Genomic DNA, 5,829 nt, shown 5'->3' on the forward strand with positions numbered 1-5,829 from the left:
CGAAGTGACCCGGTAGGAGGCGGAAACAACGACCGCAGAAGCCGACTTGGACCGGGCGCTCGGCGCTCGCAGGGACAGTAACAGCGGGGCGTGCAGGTGAGCAGCAGCTCAAGGCGGTCGGTTGGCGAGGCGATGCTAAACCGGTGGCGGGTTGAAGAGTTGCGGCTGCGGAGGCCCGCGGTCACTGCTCGGGGTGCGGCGGTTTGAGGCGCCGAGAGGCCAGCTTACAGGTTCGATCTGGCAGAGCGCGGTGGTTCAATGGAGACCGGATGAAGGGCCGACACGGCGGGGCCGCAGTAGGCCATATCGGACAGGCAAGCAGCAGCCCGAGGCGGCCGGCCGGTCAGGCACCGCTGATCCGGTAGCGGGTTGGAGAGGCGAAGCAAAGCGGGCCACAACAGCGGCTCGACGCGTCGGTGATGGTGGCTCAGCGGCGCAGGGGGTTGCCGTAAACCGTCGGTGATTTGACAAAGGCGAGGCGAGGTTGCACGGGGACGACCCGGCGGCCGCTCGATCCAGTGGATGAAGAAAGGCGCGACGGCTGACCGGTTCACGGGGCGCAGCGGTTCATGGCCAAGACGAGGCAGAAGTGGGCCGGCGCCCAGCGCGGCGGTTCAGGGCGTCATGAGACAAACTACATTTAGCTAAGCGGTGGCGGTTTGGTAAAACGTCGACGGCGGCTCAACACATCAGCAACTCCCTGAGCGGTGGAAGCGATGAGGCAACCCAAGGCCGGTGAGGTGGCTCGGCGAAGCGGAAATTGCAGACGCGGGGACGGTTCAACAGCAAAGGTTCGGCCGGCTTGAAGCCGCGCGGGCCACTCGATGGTGACTGGCGGCGATTTAACGCGAAAAAGGGCGGAGGCAGAGACGAGCCGGGGCCGCGGGTGAACCGGCATTGGAGTACAACAACCAGTGAGCAGTGGCGGGTCAACGGCGTGGACGAACCAGACGGGTCGAGGTGCAACTGTAACTGCAACAAAGGCAGAGACCGCATCAGTGTCAGAGTCCGCGTCCTTATAGCCCGATCCTCCTCCGGGTCGCACAGGCAGAAGCGGAGCCGTGGCCGCGAGGAACGGCAGTACGCCGGTGAACCGGCCACGGCGGCCTACGGCGATAGGCGCTCGAGCACAGAGACCGCGACGGCGGCCGGTGGAGACAGGCGGCATGGCGACTTAGAAACGGAGGCAGGCGACCCAACGGCCCCAGTGGCTCGGAGCTGAACGGTGACTCAACGCAGCAGGAACAGAAAACAACCGAGGCGGGTTCATCCTCCTCTTCCGGGTTGGGCAAGGTTTGTAGGCGGATGAGGAAACCGTAGGCCGGTTCAGTAGCAGCAGGTGAAAACGGCCGGCTGCTTCACAGGGTCGGTGACAGTAGAGGAGCAGTAGCTCGAACGTAGCCAGCGGGCGAGCAAGCCGGCGACCCGAAACGGCGGATCAGTGAAGCCAGCCTGAGGTAGAGTGAAGCGGGCCGCAGCCATGGTGGAAGTGGGTTGATCCAGGGCGGTTCAATGGCGCGTTGGTAAGAGGCAATGCTTCACGGGGTAGCGCAGCATCCGCTCAAAGGCAACAGCGGAGATAATCCGAAGGCGAGCACGAGGTCAGGGTGCGGGGACGAACCGGCGGGCGGGCGAAGTATAAGCCGACCAGAGCAGGCGCGGGTATGATCGGGCAGAGCAGGTGCGGGCGTTGGAGGACGATGACTCCGTGGAGAGGGAGCGAAGCCGCGGTGGCAACTTGGGGATGGAAACGGAGACCGAGTCCCCGGCTTGCCGGCGCTGAGCACTGCGCAACTTTTGCCTCGTAGTTTGGAAACTGGAGATTGATCCGAATTTGCTGTATTGAGTAATCGAACATAGGAGGCCATATTCAACACGTATCTATCCTGACACGTGGTGTGACCCAATAGCAGTAGCTGAAAATGATTTTTGGCCTTTCGCCGGACGGCAAGTTGCACCGGTTTGACTCAGATATGGGCTGATTTGATGTGATGGCTTGATGGATCAGTAGATGCAACGCTCGATAATCATCGAAAGATTCGAAAATATATCTCTATTCCTAATGAAGCAGTCGGTAGTCTCCATCGATCAATTTTCGTCTCACCTTTTCTGGTTTATTTTGATACCTCCTCCCACCTTTGACTTATCCATCAGAAACCGAAAAAATCTCCTCCTAAAAGTCCAACCCGCACCCATCCACGTACAAAAAAATAGACCTACGAAGGTTAACCAACGAAAAAAGACCCACAAAGGTTAACCAGCGACAAAAAAACCTAAACCTATCGCCCCCTCCCTCGCGCCCCTGTTGCTCCCTCCTCGATCTCGATCTGGATCGAGGGGGCGAGGAGCTCCTGCCTCCCCGACGGCCGGCCTCCTCCTCGCCCTGCCGCTGCGTCCGGCGCTGCCACGGCCTCTGGAGCCAGGGAAGCCATGGCCTGAGCTCGGCCTCGAGGTCCCCGCCGCCGTCTCCTGCAGCTTCTGCCCCGCCGCCCGAGCTCGCCGTCGCACCAACCTCGGCGCCGCGCCGCCGCCGGCTCTGGTCGCCTCCACCTCCGCTCCAGGCAACCCTCGGTCGCCAGCTCGCTGGAGCACGACGGCAGACGATGGATGCCTTGGTTGTGTGCGACGGATGCAGTTCTCACGCGCAAGCTAGGGTTGGAGCCGCCAGCTCTTCATCCTGCCCGCCGGCGGCGAGTCTTCCCGTCCCGCACTGCCGCCTCCCCGTTATCACAGGTATCTCCACCCCTTCCTCTTTCCCCCTCTTCTCTCCTCTCCCTTATCCCTCCTCCATCTCTGTTCCCTTCCCCCTCTCACCCCGTTATCTGTTCATGTTGTTGGCACCTGAAGAAGTTGGTGGCATGGTGAAGCCCCTGAGCAAAAGTTGCAGGAGTCTTTGAAGGAGTTGGAGAAGTCTCTAGCGATGCAAGTTTGTCTTAAACCTCGTAAGCGACCGATGCACTCCTCCCTACCCCTCCCCCGATTCGTCCGCGGCCTCGCGGATCAGATCTGACTGACTGACCGGCAGGTTTCTTCCCCTCGCGATGTTGCTTTGTAGGTGGCCAGGATCTCCGCGGTCGGCATCGGCGTCGGCGTCGTCTACGGCTCCGTCAGGCTCGACATCCTCAAGGCAACGCTCCAAATCCCCCAACCCCACGCTCCAAATCATTCTCATTTTTGCACACGGGAAATATTCAGGGAAGGAACTTTAGATGCAAAATACTGAGATGCTTTCTGCTTGAAAACTATAGTCAAAAGTTGATTCACAGAAGTTCAGAAGTTCAGTCCAGATGCCAAGGCATGCTTAGCATCTCATAGTCAGAGGCTATCCTGTCTCAACATTGCCCCTATGCAGGTTTTCAATTTAGGAGATTATTTGCACCTATCCATTTACTCTAATGTATTACATACTAATCCTTTTGGAGGCAAGAACGGAAGAAAAATCTGGTGATGTCTCCACGAGTCAAGTTATATAACCGTTTCTGACTTGAAGGAATATTTGTGGGATTTCAATCATTAGGAAGTTAGAGGGCATCTGCAGCTTGGCAAAGTAGATGTTGTTGACATCAATTATTAATTGTTATTTTATAACGTTCCATCATTTTGTTTTTACACTTTTTGCAGGTACTAGCAATGTTTTACCATTGACAGAGCATTGTGAATATGGTAACAGACTACTTGGGTGTTCTGAAATCGAATTCTGTATATAATATAAGTATATACCATGACATGTGCTACTGCTTCCGATTAGATACAATAGCTTCTCTCTTTTTTTATTGTACAGCTGAGATCTTCATTACATTACAACCTTATGTTTTGCTTTTTTTTAATTGAAATTGGTGTTCTCTCTCTAGGTTAATGGATCATCCTGGGAATGGACTATGGAATGGCAAACTAACAGGGCACATCACACAACTGGTATAAATGTGTTGATATGTTGCATTTCAAGGCAGTTTCACTCATAAATACTACTCCATCCGTCCCAAAATAAGTGCTCAACTTTGTACTAACTTTAGTATAAAATTGTACTAGAGTTAAGACACTTATTTTAGGATGGAGGGACTGCAAATTAAAGAATAACTACCATTTGTGTGTGTGTGTTGGGGGGGGAGGATGTAGAAGTGAAATTTACTATAAATTTAACCTACGTTTTTCCTTGAGAAGGTTTATAAAATTATAAGACATAATTTGATGAAAGAGATATCTCTACTTCTTGGTGTTGCATCAAGGCCTTGATATTGAACTAGAATGCATATGTTTTATATAAAAAGACAAACCTCATGCATTTGTTTTGATTGCAACATTTTTTGTAGTCATCAATAGTAATACGTCAAGTACTGTTTGATCATTTTTAGGGTATTGTCAATCTACTTACAGACCACTTGCATTGGGCAAGAGGGTTCTGCTGCGGAGACCAAGAAAAAGGATGGGAACATTGGGGACGCCTCAGCTGCCATCGATGAACGCAGCTCGGAACAGGCAAAGCTCCATGCGAGGCTCCCCTGGCTGCCGAGCATCTCTGAGAAGCCCAAAATGAGATGAGATGATGTCATGGTGATCGACAGTGCCACGCAGGTTATGCCGGAGACCATCATGTTCCCTGTGAAGTTCTTCCAGTTCTTCACCTGTGAGGCGGCTCTAAAATCTTTGATTTCATGTCAATTAAAAATAGTTTGTAGGTGTGTTGGTAGTGGCACACAAAACTGAAACTAAAATCTTCTTGCATAAGCGCTGGATGTTATTGAGAGTATTATTACATATTGAATTTAATTCCTTTCTTGCACCCACAGTTGAGCTAAAGCTCTAAACTGCACACTCGCACCTTATCAGGATTTAGTTGTAAATTGTTGCCACCGTCGAATTAATTAATATGAAGCCAGCAATTGCTGGGTTCCAGAGGAATTATGTTGTTCTAAATAATGAATCCTAAACTACGATGTCTGTGTGGTGTTAATCTTTTGGGAAGGGATTTGGAAGCTGGATAGACACTGGTCAAGATGATAGGAGCATATACTCAATAAAGAAATTAGTTTAATTGTGGCAGAAAGCATGGTTACAGACATTAACTAGTTTAATTCAGTACAAAATTTTGGGTATCGTTATTAGTGGTTCGTGTCTGAAATTTTGTTTGAAATTACTATCATGTGCAGAGCTTCTGCCAGCAGCAAGCGAGGTCATCTCCTTCTTAGACCAGTACTAAGGACCGCTGTTATGTGGATCCATTTTACATGCAAATGTCGAGCTCATCATATCGTGTTCGACCCATGAACTGGAAGGATTGCTTGCCATTATGTGGTATAGTTGTCCTTTGAGATATATTGTTGTTTGTATGAATTATGAGCTTCTCTGTGTCTAAATTTACTCAAATAGTCTTCCAGAAATCTTGTTTTTATCCACTTTGGAGTAACTGTTCGTTGCTTGACACTTTGTTGTTAACCCTCAATTAAAGTTATTCCTATATTCAGTTTGCTATACCAGTTTATGTATACAGAGGATGTATTATGCATGATATTCCTGTGAAATTTTCGTTGACTGTATTTGTAAATTTGTATGAAGGTGTTATCAGATTACCAACTCATAGATACAAGTGATCGAATATTAGTCAGTATATTACATTTTTTATTTGCTTATTTATCTAATAAGTTGTGCCTTTTGGAATTATGTCATCATAGTGGAATTTCAAAGATGTTAGTGATTACATCTGAGATGTAGTAGCGTTAGTTTTGATGTGAGATAAATGCCTGCACATTTTACTGTTTCTCTTATGTATTTTCGAAACGTAGTTTTTTTATTTGGCGCATCGCCTGGCAAGTATATATCTACTACTATTAT

General features: G+C 50.0%; 1 long non-coding RNA gene across 4 annotated transcripts; it reads left to right on the plus strand.

Annotated features, from left to right (window-relative positions):
* The first annotated feature begins 2,212 nt into the window (after window positions 1-2,212).
* Window positions 2,213-5,471, plus strand: LOC123189792 (uncharacterized). 4 transcript variants are annotated; one of them, XR_006496001.1, is made up of 5 exons: window positions 2,213-2,733; window positions 2,848-2,942; window positions 3,056-3,915; window positions 4,353-4,624; window positions 5,148-5,471. It is a non-coding gene; the product is annotated as an uncharacterized lncRNA (long non-coding RNA). The 4 variants fall into 4 exon arrangements; XR_006496002.1 differs by having other exon boundaries at window positions 2,214-2,733; window positions 3,026-3,915; window positions 4,353-4,572; XR_006496003.1 differs by having other exon boundaries at window positions 2,215-2,733; window positions 2,851-2,942; window positions 4,353-4,572.
* Window positions 5,472-5,829: the final 358 nt, after the last annotated feature.

Source organism: Triticum aestivum, chromosome 2A, assembly GCF_018294505.1.
Source record: "Triticum aestivum cultivar Chinese Spring chromosome 2A, IWGSC CS RefSeq v2.1, whole genome shotgun sequence".
Taxonomy (NCBI): domain Eukaryota; kingdom Viridiplantae; phylum Streptophyta; class Magnoliopsida; order Poales; family Poaceae; genus Triticum; species Triticum aestivum.